Source organism: Mobula birostris, chromosome 3 (genome assembly GCF_030028105.1).
Source record: "Mobula birostris isolate sMobBir1 chromosome 3, sMobBir1.hap1, whole genome shotgun sequence".
Classification (NCBI taxonomy): Eukaryota; Metazoa; Chordata; class Chondrichthyes; order Myliobatiformes; family Myliobatidae; genus Mobula; species Mobula birostris.
Genome location: NC_092372.1, coordinates 80,903,366 through 80,916,692, shown reverse-complemented (window position 1 = coordinate 80,916,692; position 13,327 = coordinate 80,903,366). Strand labels below are relative to the sequence as shown.

The following is a 13,327-nucleotide window of genomic DNA, read 5'->3' as shown; positions in this document are numbered from 1 at the left end:
TGCATGGGTAGATCTATACCACTCAATTTTGTATACCTATATTAAATCACCCCTCAGTCTTCTACGTTTCAAGGAATAAAGTACTAACATGTTCAATCTTTTCTTATGACACAGGTCCTCCAGTCCCAGAAACATCCTTGTAAATTTTCTTTGTACTCTTTGAATCTTCTTTACATTGTTCCTGTAGGCAGGTAATGAAAACTGCACTACTATACTCCAAATTAGGCCTCACCAACATCTTACACAACTTCCTGTACCCACTACTTTGATTTATGAAGCCAATATGCCAAGAGCTTTCTTTATGATCCTATCTACCTGTGACACCACTTTCAATGAATTATAGACCTGTATTCCCAGGTCCTTTTGTTCTACCACACTCCTCAGTGCCCTACCATTCACTGTGTAAGACCAGCCCTGGTTTGTCCTACCGAAGTGCAAAACCTCATACCTGTCTGCATTAAATTCCATTTTGCATTTTTTCAGCTCATTTTTCCCAACTGGTCCAGATTTCGCTGCAAGCTCTGACAGTCTTCCTTGCTGTTCGGTATACCCCAAATCTTGGTATCATCTGTATATTTGCTGATCCAGTTAGTCACATTATCATCCAGGTAATTGCTGTAGATGACAAACAATAATGGACCCAGCATCAATTCCTGCAGCACACCACTGGTCACAGGCCTCCAGTTAGAGGGGCAATCATCTACTACCACTCTCTGGCTTCTCCCACAAAGCCAAGGTCTAATCCAATTTACTACCTCATCTTAAATGCTGAGCAACCGAACCTTCTTGACCAACCTCCCATGCTGGATCTTGTCAAAAGCCTCACTAAAGTCCATGTAGACAATATCCACTAACTTGCCTTCATTCTTTCCTGGTAATTTCCTCAAAAAACTCTAAGATTGGTTAGACAAGACCTACCACACATGAAGCCATGCTGACTATCCCTAATTAGTCCCTGTCTATCCAAATACTCATATATCCAACAACTTTCCTACTACTGATGCCAGGCTCACTGGCCTATAATTTGCTGGTTTAGTTTTTTTTAAAAATAGGCATCCATTAGTCTCATGAGACCGTGGATTTGTGCCTTGGAAGGTTTCCAGGGCACAGGCCTGGGCAAGGTTGTATAGAAGACCAGCAATTGCCCATGCTGCAAGTCTCCCCTCTCCACACCACTGATGTTGTCCAAGGGAAGGGCATTAGGACTGATACAGCTTGGCACCGGTGTCGTCGCAGAGCAATGTGTGGTTAAGTGCCTTGCTCAAGGACACACACGCTGCCCCAGCCAAGGCTCGAACTAACGACCTTCAAATCACTAGATGAATGCCTTAACCACTTGGTCACGCGCCAAATGGTTAAGTTTTAGAGATTGTCTTAAACAGCAGAGCAACATTTGCTATCCTCCAATTCACTGGTGCTTCACTTGTTGCTAAGGATGATTTAAATACCTCTGCCAGGGCCCTGATTTTTTTGCACTTGCCTCTCACAGGTTGCAAGGAAACACTTTGTCAACCTCTGGGGATTTGTCCACTCTAATTTGCCTCAAGACAGCAAACATCTCCTCCTCTGTAATCTGTATGGGATCCATGATGCTCAGAAGCTTTGGACATCTATAACAGCTTTCAATTGCTGAGACAGCTTTTACATTGGGCACTCTAATGGTAAAATTTGATGAGTATTTTGTCTCAGTGAAAACATCATATTTTCCTTTGACCAGAAACAAAGTGTTAGCTTTGACATATACTTAGCTGAGCATCACACAATGAGTAAGTTCTGAGTGTCTGGAGATTTGAGACCCACTAGTCAGAGAAAAAAATAGTATGCTGAATCTCAGATAATCAGCTTAGAGAATGTTTGTTTTTGAGAAAAATATTTTACACTGGAAAAGGCTGTAGATATGTGTAGGGCAGCAGAGACCACACAAGCACAAGATATGGAACTGTACAGGGCAGAAACAACAAGACATGCTGTAAAACAGAGGGACAGAGCACAAGGCATTTCCTGGGACAACATCAAAGCAAAAAGGTGGTCTCAAACAGCAAATGTGGAGGTGGGCATATACCAAAAGTATCTCCGGCTTATGACCATCAGACAAAGGAGAAGTCGGCCATTCGGCCCATTGAGTCTGATCCGCCATTTTATCATGAGCTGATCCATTCTCCCATTTAGTCCCACTCCCCCGCCTTCTCACCATAACCTTTGATGCCTGGCTACTCAGATACCCATCAATCTCTGCCTTAAAAACACCCAATGACTTGGCCTCCACTGCTGCCCGTGGCAACAAATTCCATAGATTCACCACCCTCTGGCTAATAAAATATCTTTGCATCTCTGTTCTGAATGGGCGCCCTTCAATGTCATGCCTTCTCGTACTAGACTCCCCCATCATGGGAAACAACTTTGCCACATCCACTCTGTCCATGCCTTTCAACATTTGAAATGTTTCTATGAGGTCCTCCCTCATTCTTCTAAGCTCCAAGGAATACAGTCCAAGAGCGGACAAACATTCCTCATATGTTAACCCTCTCATTCCCGGAATCATTCTAGTGAATCTTCTCTGTACCCTCTCCAATGTCAGCACATCCTTTCTCAAATAAGGAGCCCAAAACTGCCCACAGTACTCCAAGTGAGGTTTTACCAGCGCCTTATAGAGCCTCAACATCACATCCCTGCTCCTATACTCTATTCCTCTAGAAATGAATGCCAACATTGCATTCGCCTTCTTCACCACCGACTCAACCTAAAGTTTAACCTTAAGGGTATCCTGCACGAGGTCTCCCAAGTCCCATTGCATCTCAGAACTTTGAATTCTCTCCCCATTTAAATAATAGTCTGCCCATTTATTTCTTCTGCCAAAGTGCATAAACATACACTTTCCAACATTGTATTTCATTTGCCACTTCTTTGCCCATTCTTCCAATCTATCCAAGTCTCTCTGCAGACTCTGTTTCCTCAGCACTACCGGCCCCTCCACCTATCTTCGTATCATCAGCAAGCTTAGCCACAAAGCCATCTATTCCAGGATCCAAATTGTTGATGTACAATGTAAAAAGAAGCGACCCCATCACGGACCTCTGTGGAACACCACTGGTGACCGGCACCCCTTCTTAAATAGCAGAGTGACATTTGCAATCTTCCAGTCCTCCAGAATATGCCAGAATCTATCGACTTTTGAAAGATCATCACTAATGCCTCCGGAATCTCCACAGCTACTTCCTTCAGAACATGAGGGTGCATTCCATCTGGCCAAGAAGATTTATATACCCTTAGACTATTCAGCTTCCTGAGTATTTTCTCTGTCGTAATTGTGACTGCGCACACTTCTCTTCCCTGCCACCTTGAGTGTCCGGTATACTGCTGATGTCTTCCACAGTGAAGAATGATGCCAAATACTCGATCAGTTCCTCCGCCATCTCCTTATCTCCCATTACAATTTCTCCAGCATCATTTTCAATTGGTCCTATATCTACTCTCACCTGTCTTTTACTCTTTATGTACTAGAAAAATCTTTTAGTATCCTTTTTGATATTATTTGGTAGTTTCCTTTCATAGTTCATCTTTTCCCTCTTAATGACCTTCTTAGTTTCCTTTTGTAAGCTTTTAAAAACTTCCCAATCCTCTGTCTTCCCACTAATTTTTGCTTCCTTGTATGCCCTCTCCTTTGCTTTAACTTTGGCTTTGACTTCTCTTGCCAGCCACAGTTGCATCCTTTTTCCATTCGAAAATTTCTTCTTTTTTGGAATATATCTGTCTTGCACCTTCCTCACTCCTTGCATAAACTCCAGCCACTGCTGCTCTGCCGTCCTTCCTGCTAGTGTCCCTTTCCAGTCAACTTTGGCCAGTTCCTCTCTCATGCCACTGTAATTTCCTTTACTCCACTGAAATACCGACACATCAGATTTTGGCTTCTCTTTTTCAAATTTCACGGTGAACTCAATCACCTCAATCTCTCTAATCACCTCCGGTTCATTACACAATACCCAATCCAGTACAGCCGATCCCCTAGTGGGCTCAACAACAAGCTGTTCTAAAAAGCCATCTCGCAGACATTCTACAAATTCTCTCTCTTGAGATCCAGTGCAGACCTGATTTTCCCAATCCACTCGCATGTTAAAATCCCCCACAATTATCATAACACTGCCCTTCTGACAAGCCTTTTCTATTTCCTGTTGTAATTTGTAGTCGACATCACTGCAGCTGTTTGGAGGCCCGTATATAACTACCATCAGAGTCCTTTTACCCCTGCGATTTCTTAGCTCAACCCATAAAGATTCTGCACCTTCCGATCCTATGTCACCTCTTTCTAATGATTTGATATAATTTCTCACCAATAAAGCCACGCCACCCCCTCTGCCTACCTTCCTATCCTTCTGATACACCGTGTATCCTTGGACGTTCAGCTCCCAGAGACATGCATCCTTTAGCCACGTCTCAGTGCTGACCACAATATCATACCTGCCAATCTGTAGCTATATGACAAGATCATCCACTTTATTCCTTACGCTGCGTGCATTTAAGTACAACACCTTAAGACCAGTATTTGATACTTTTTGCTTTGATTGCACTGCAACTTTATTGCACTGCAACTCATCCCAATGGCTACAAATTTGCCCCATAATCTACCTGTCTTTCCTGACATCTTTACTACTCACTATTTTAGATTTATTTCTGTTTTCCCCTTCCTCTGCTCTATCATTCCAGTTCCCATCCCCCTGCCCAATTAGTTTAAACCCTCCCTAACAGTTCTATTAAACCTTCCCGCCAGGATATTGGTCCCCTTCGGGTTCAGGTGTAACCCGTCCATTTTGAACAGGTCATACTTCCCCCAGAAGAGATCCCAATGATCCAAGAATCTGAAGCCCTGCCCCCTGCACCAGTCTCTCAACCATGCATTCTTCTGCCTGATCCTACTATTCTTGCCCTCACTAGCATGTGGCACAGGTAGCAATCCAGAGATTACTACCCTGGAGGTCCTGTTTCTCAGCTTCCTTCCTAACTCCCAGAAATCTCTCTTCAGGACCTCCTCCCTTCTCCTATCTATGTCATTGGTACCAACATGTATCAAGACAACTGGCTGCTCGCCCTCTCCCTTCAGAATATTCTGGACCCGATCTGAGACATCCTGTACCCTGGCACCAGGGAGGCAACACACCATGCGGGTATCTCTATCAGACTCTCAGAATCTCCTGCCTGTTCCCCTGACTATGGAATCCCCTATACACCAGGCTCAGTGCCAGAGACCCGGTCACTGTGGGCATCCCCTGTCAGGTCATCCCCCTCAACAGCATCCAGAGCAAGATACTTGTTGCTGAGGGGGATAGCCATAGGGGTGCTCTCCACTATCCTGACAGTCACCCTGTTTTCTGACCCCTGTAGCCTAGGGATGACTACCTCCCTGTAGCACCTGTCGATCACCTCTTCACTTTCCCTAATAAGCTGTAGTCATCAAGCTGCAGCTCCAGATCCCTGACACGGTCTCTGAGGAGCTGCAACTCGGTGCACCTGGCGCAGATGTGGCCATCAGGGAGGCTGGAGGTCTCCCAGGATTCCCACATCTGACACCCTGAACAAAGCACTAACCCTGCAGGCATGCTATCTAATTCTACATGAATGAAACAGGAAAAATATGTCTACTCACCCACTCACCTCACCAAACAGGCGAACTTTTAAAACCATTAGCTTGTACCATTAGCTGTGTGAGCCCTGCTGTTCCTGTCGGTCCGGGCCGATTCGCCAAGGGGGAAAAAGAAAAAAGAGTTGGTGCTTCGCTCTCGCCTCTTCCCGTTCCTGCTGAAGCCCGTTGAAGCCAAAGCCCTACATTCTGCTACCACTCACTCCTCTGCCCGCTGTAGAGGGTGGTCTCCTTTTTAAACTCTCCGCGCTGTCTGGTTACGTCATGCCCCTGCGCAGTCTCGACCTTCTTGTACTCGAAGTTTTTTAATAAAACTGCCTTCCTTCAGAATTCAGCTCCCACGCCGCTCTTCTTGTCCTGATCCAAAAGTCCTTATGGAAAGTCCTGCAATAATTTTGGCAAGAAGGTTCATTTTGCAAAGTGCTGCAAGGCTAGAGCTGCAAAGAGAAAGGTGCAGATAGTTGATGAGGAAATAGAGGAAGTCTTTGTGGATTCTCTACAGACTGCTGGTGCTGGTCAAACATAAGAACATAACTAAGAACATAAGAAATAGGAGCAGGAGTAGGCCATCCAGCCCATCAAGCCTGCCCCGCCACTCAATAAGATCATGGCTGATCTGTCTGTAAACTCAGCTCCATCTACCTGCCTTTCCCCCATAACCCTTAATTCCCTTACTATGTAAAAACCTATCTAACAGTATCTTAAATATATTTAGTGAAGAAGCCTCAACTGCTTCCCTGGGCAGAGAATTCCACAGATTCACCACTCTCTGGGAAAAACAGTTTCTCCTCACCTCTGTCCTAAATCTTCTCCCCTGAATCTTGAGGCAATGTCCCCTAGTTCTAGTCTCACCTACCAATGGAAACAACTTTCCTACTTCTATCTTATCCATCCCTTTCAAAATTTGTATATTTCTATAAGATTCTCTCTCATTCTTCTGAATTCCAGAGAGTATAGTCCCAGGCGACTCAATCTCTCCTCATAGGTTAACCCCTTCATCTCTGGAATCAACCTGGTGAACCTCCTCTGCACTGCCTCCAAAGCCAGTATATCCTTCCTCAAATATGGAAACTAGAACTGCACACAGTCCTCCAGGTGCGGCCTCAGCAGTACCCTGTATAGTTGCAGAATGACCTCCTTGCACTTGAATTCAATCCCTCTAGCAATGAAGGCCAACATTCTGTTTGCCTTCTTAATAACCTGTTGTACCTGCAAACCAACTTTTTGCAATTCATGCACAAGCACTCCCAAGTCCCTAAATAATAATCTCCTCTTCTATTATTCCTTCCAAAGTAGATGATCTTGCATTTACCAACGTTGTATTCCATCTGCCAGACCTTGGCCCACTCACTTAAATTATCTACATCCCTCTGCAGACTTTCCACATCCTCCAACAACAAGAATTCTGCAGATGCTGGAAATTCAAGCAACACACATCAAAGTTGCTGGCGAACGCAGCAGGCCAGGAAGCATCTCCAGGAAGAGACACAGTTGACGCCTCAGGATGAAGGGTCTCGGCCTGAGGCGTCGACTGTGCCTCTTCCTGGAGATGCTGCCTGGCCTGCTGCGTTTGCCAGTGACTTTGATGTGTGTTTCTCCACATCCTCTGTACAATTTGCTTTTCCACTCAGTTTAGTGTCATCAGCAAATTTTGCTATGCTATACTCATTCCGCTCTTCCAATCATCAATGTAAATGGTAAACAGCTGTGGGCCCAGCACTGACCCCTGCGGCACCCCACTCACCACCAACTGCGTACCAGAGAAACACCCATTTACACCAACTCTCTGCCTTCTATCAGTTAACCAATCCTCTATCCATGCCAATACACTTCCACTGACTCCATGCATCCATGTCTTATTTATAAGTCTCTTGTGCGGCACCTTATCGAAAGCCTTCTGGAAATCCAAGTATACGACATCCACCTGTTCCCCTCTATCCACTGCACTCAGTATATCCTCAAAGAACTCCAGTAAGTTTGTCAAACAGGACCTGCCCTTTCTGAACCCATGATGCGTCTGTCTAATGGAACCACTCCTTTCTAACTGTTCCGCTATTTCTTCCTTAATGACAGCTTCAAGCATTTTCCTAACTACAGATGTTAAGCTAACTGGCCTATAGTTGCCTGTCTTTTGCCTACATCCTTTTTTTTTAAGAAGTAGCGTGACATTTGCTGTCTTCTAAACCGCTGGGACCTGCCCAGAGTCTAGACAGTTTTGATAAGTGATTACCAACCTGTCTACAATAACCTTCGCCAATTCCTTCAGCACCCTGGGATGCATCCCATCAGGACCAGGGGACTTATCTACCTTCAGGCCCTCTAGTTTTCTCATCACTATCTCTTTAGTGACAGTGATTTTATCGAGGTCCTCACCTCCCATTTCATCCATAACATCATTCTTTGGCATATTAGACGTGTCCTGCACCGTGAAGACTGACACAAAATAGTTGTTCAATGCCTCAGCCATTTCCTTATCACCCAATATCAATTTCCCCTTCCCTTCTTCCAAGGGACTTACGTTGACTTTAGCCACCCTCTTCCGCTTTATATATTTATAAAAACTTTTGCTGTCTGTTTTTATATTTTGTGCTAATTTACTTTCATTCTCTATCTTCCCTTTCCTTATTTCTTGTTTAGTTGTTTAGAATGGATTGTTCCAGCGACTGTGAATGTGTCAGTAATTCCATTCAAGCTTGACACCAATGGCTCACTACAAGACTCTCAAAGTGAAGAGCTACATTTACCCAGTGAAGATAAAAGTGACAGGCTGTACTGGAGAGGAAGTTCCAGTAAAATGAGACTGTATAGTGACCTTCACACACAAGGGGCAGCACCTAAAGGCCCAGCTGCTGATTGTAGAAAAGCCAGTACAGCCAGTATTAGGTCTGAGTGCATATGAAAAGCTCAACCTGGTGAGAAGAGTTTACATAGTGGCTTCACAAACAAAAGATAACCACACTTCACTCATGGAAGAGTATACCGATGTCTTTGAGGGGCTCGGATGCTTACCCGGTGTACACAAAATTCATCTAAATGACACATTAGCTCCTGTCGTCCGTGCATGCAGGAAAATTCCATTTGCATTTAGAGGCAAACTTAAAGAAGAACTAGCATGCATGGAACGGATAAATGTCATACAGGAAATTGAAGAACAAACAGATTGGGTGAGGTCACTGGTCATTGGACAAAAGGAAAATGGAGCATTGTGGATATGTCCAAGAGACCTCAATAAAGCCATTAAGAGAGGGCATATTCCGGTTTACAGGTGCCAGTTGGTCTAGCAAAGTTGATGCATTATCTGGGTTTCAGCAGATGAAGCTGGATGAGGCAAGTTTGAGACTGTATAGTTTTAACACACAGTGAAGATATTGCTTTCTTCAGTTACCGTATGGGATCGTGTTCACATCAGAAGTCTACCATAAAACAATTCACATGATCTTTGAGGACATAACTGGTGTTGAGATCATGATGGATGACATCATCATCTGGGGGTCCACCAAGGATGAACATGATGTCCGACTGAGACAGGTGCTTGACATGACATGGAATGTTGATTTGAAGTTAAATAAAGAGAAATATGAGTTTGATGTTAAGTCACTGACTTTCATAGGAGATGTCATATTTAAAGAGAGGATGAAACCTGACCCAAGAAAGATGTGAGCTATTTGAAAATATGGACAGGCCCCAAAACAAGGAGGAGGTGAGACATTTCCTGGGGATGGTGACTTACCTGGCTAAGTTCATCTCTCGACTGTCTACTGTGTCAGCACCACTTAGGTCACTCCTTGAGCAGCGTAACGAGTGGATTTGGTCTCACCAGCAAGAAGAGTGTTTCCAGAGGCTGAAAAAAAGTCCTAACTGAAGAGCCTATGCTGAAGTTTTATGATCTGGAAAGGTGTTCTAGGTCAGCAGTCCCCAACCACTGGGCTGCAGAGCATGCGCTACCGGGCCACGAGGAAGCGATATGATTTGGTCAGCTGCACCTTTCCTCATTCCCTGTCACGGCCACTGATCAGCCATTACGCATGCGAGGTCATGACCCGCGCGTCATCTGTGTCAGGGTGGGAAGGCGATCAACTCCTCGAGCTTGCAAATGACGACGGGCAGAAAAATATGTTTGACATAACATCTCTGTCGGCATTTTGGATCAAAGTCAAGGCTAAGTATCCTGAGATAGCCACGAAAGCACTGAAAGCGTTGCTTTCATTTCCAACATTTTTCTGCGAAGCAGAGTTTTCTGCAATGAATGCAACGGAAACTAAACTGCGGAATAGACTGGACATCAGGAATCCCCTTCGAGTATTGCTGTCTCCCATCACCCCTCGATAGGCCCATGGCTCCCACTGATTCAGCAATATTGGTGTGTTGCAATGATTTTATATATTCATACGGGGAAAATGTGTGCTGTGCGTTTAATATCCAAATATTACTTAAAACGTTATGGTGCTATTGACTTATAAGTGACCTATATAACCATATAACAATTACAGCACGGAAACAGGCCTCTCGGCCCTTCTAGTCCGTGCCGAACGCTACTCTCACCTAGTCCCACCGACCTGCACTCAGCCCATAACCCTCCATTCCTTTCCTGTCCATATACCTATCCAATTTTTCTTTAAATGATCATATCGAACTTGCTTCTGCCACTTCTACTGGAAGTTCATTCAACACTTCAAGCTCCCCTGATAATTGCCATCATTATATCCATGCGAGGAAAATATGTGCTGTGTGTTTAATATTAAATTCGTTAGATAAACCCTTTTAGAAACAAAATTGAGTGTATTACCCACTTATCACCTATATTCCGGTAGTGATTAACACCCACCCCAACGAACAGAATCGCCAAAAAGGATTTGCTTGGGGGGGGGGGGAGAGCGGAATCGACAGGTCACAACGAGCATGCGCATTGGTGCCCGCGCAAGGCTTCATGGTTATTGTAGTCTTTTGGTAAAACGCATTTGACTGCTATTCTTGTTCGTTGGCAACCCTTACACCCGCCCCCCCCCCCCCTCCACGCCTGGTCGGCCGGTCCGCAAGAATATTGTCAATATTAAACCGGTCCGCAGTGCAAAAAAGGTTGGGAACCCCTGACTTAGAGACAGCACTGAGAATTGATTCCTCAACAGTGACATTGTAAAGCGTTATGCTAACTGCTGTACTATTGTGTCACCCATCTTATTTCTATGGCTTGTTTTTATTGATGCAAATCAAGCAGAACATTGAATTCACCGTTTTAGGAACTATCATTGGTAGGTTGTTCAACTCCTTTGAAACTGGTCTGAGCCAGTTTGTAGCATAGATGGGTGATTTTTAAAGAATTTTGTTCTAATTCTTCAATTTGATGGTTTGTTAATGTAGTCTGAGGAAAATCTAACATGCTGAAAATGCTGGAAATGTTGATCATCTTACGCTGCATGGCACACTTTTTTTTTAAAACTGCTTGTTTTTAAGTCAATCCTGTCTACTGAGTTTCAAAAGAAAAACATTTGGCCACTTCACTCGACTCACAAACAACAGAAAATCTACAGATGCAGGAAATCCAAGCATGAAATGCTAGAGAAACTCAGCAGGCCAGGCAGCATCTGTGGAAAAGAGTACAGACCATGTTTCAGGCTGAAACCCTTCATCAGGACTGATGAAGTGCCTCAGCTGGAAATGTTGACTATGGATGTTGCATGGCCTGTTCCTACCGCATTTTGTGTTTACCACCCAACTCACACGCTACTTTTATAAACTATTATTAGATAAAATGAATATAATAAGCTACAGTAAGCTACAAAGCAAGACACAGTAATGCATTGTGACATGCATTTTCCATTGGTGTTTGTTACATGCTAAATAGCAGATTTTAGCCTGAGGTGCATTTCTATTTGCGGACAAGTATTTTCAGAAGTACTCTGGTTATTCTATTGTTCCTTTTATAAGCATTTGAGTCATTCTGAATTGGCTAACTAACAAGAAATAGCAGAAATAAATTGCTTTTATTGCTGAGTTATAATAAGTTGCTTGCCATAGGGATCAACATTTAGTCCTGATATTTTTAGAGTTTGTATAAATGACTTGGATGTCTGGTTTCTAATTTTGCAATTATTCCAGGATAGAAAGAAAGGCAAGTTATGAAGATAACAATGTATAAAGGGATATTGATATAAAGGAAAGTGAAATTGTAAATTTTGGCAGGAAAAATTAAAAAAATGCATGTTACTTAAAAAATAAGAGATTGCAGTCAGTTGGTTATATGATTTGGAAAAGGCTATAATACAATATAGCGTGAAATTAGACAAATTTGTAGTTTATAATAATGTAGTTTATTGCTCAGGAATTCATCTGTAGACTTGGAAATTTGGGATTTTATGTTTCACTACAAAGGGCATTATTGAGAAACATCTGGCATGTTGTGTATGGCATTGGTCTTATTTAAAGAAGAAATTTTATGTTGGAACCAATTGTGAAGGTCTATAGAATAATACTTAGGATGGGGAGTCATTATTTTATAGAGGAAAGGTTGGACAGGCTCTGTTTTTATTTGCTGCCCTTTAGAGGGAGCCTACAAGATGCCAAATGGATTTGAGAGGATGGGTAGGAGGATCAGGCTTTGAGAAGCTTATTGCTTAAAAGTCAGGAGCATCTACTTAAGACAGATACATTTACTTTTTTCTAAGAGGTATGCCAGTCTTCAGAAACTTCTCCATTGAAGGCTTATTGATAGGTGGGTGTGTGGAGTTAACATTACAAACAAATCAGCCATTATTTTACTGGATGGCAGAGTAGCCTTAGGTAGATTGCTCCTGCTCAAATTTATATTCATATGTTCATATTAACAATATTCTCTCTTCCACAAACTTTGCCTGACCTTTTGACAATTTCCAGCAACTTTCGATTTCTTTTTTGCAGTTTCAAAGTCTGCTGATTATTTCTGTCTATGACCAGGAATAAAAAATTCTATATCATTGAATGTAAAATTCAGCTATGCATTTTGATGTATTTCACATTCTTAATTCTTGTTATGGTTATGAATGCTCTAATAACTAGCATTGTGGTAGATCGCCTATTTTCATATTCTACCTGCATTATAGCCTTTACTAACTCACATTTGGATTCCTCTGCATGCCAGAGCTCTCCAATCTCTCTTACTTAGGTAATATATTTGTTTTTGCCCTATTAAAATGGGTAATTTCACTTAATCTATCAGCACCCTCTTGTAGCAATCACAATGTAATTATTATCATCACAGGCCATTATAACAGTTTATCTGCCTCAGAGAGTCATCTTTCTATTAATTCATTCTTGGGGTGTGTATATTTTTGTTAGGACTGGCATTTATTGCCTGTCTCCTTGAAGGAGTAGTGGAATGACAACATACCGATGAAAATCATTCTGAGAATACCTTCCATTGCATTTCTGTTGGTTCAGAGGAAGTTGATTGGGCAATAAGTTTCCTGCTTTCTTACAAACAGGAAATTCTTTGGAAAATTTTCTGATCATTAGGTGGATCCCAGTTTTGCAACAGCATTAGAGCAGCTTTGCTAGAAGAGTAGGTTTTCTGGACAAAATCCAGGACGTATCTGATCCCGTAGATTGGCTGTCAGTTTTAGATTTTAGGTAGAGCTGTTTGAATTTGGTGAAGGATGGCTTCGGCAGTGGTGGGCTGTCAACTGGAAACTGAATGCTCATCTATATAATGGCTGAATATAG

At 42.9% G+C, this 13,327-nt stretch overlaps 1 long non-coding RNA gene across 1 annotated transcript; it reads right to left on the bottom strand.

Moving 5' to 3' along the window:
• Positions 1 to 453: 453 nt before the first annotated feature.
• Positions 454 to 9,615, bottom strand: LOC140195134 (uncharacterized). Its single transcript, XR_011885372.1, has 3 exons — positions 9,363 to 9,615; positions 5,639 to 6,069; positions 454 to 615 (listed from the first exon to the last, which is right to left on the bottom strand). It is a non-coding gene; the product is annotated as an uncharacterized lncRNA (long non-coding RNA).
• Positions 9,616 to 13,327: the final 3,712 nt, after the last annotated feature.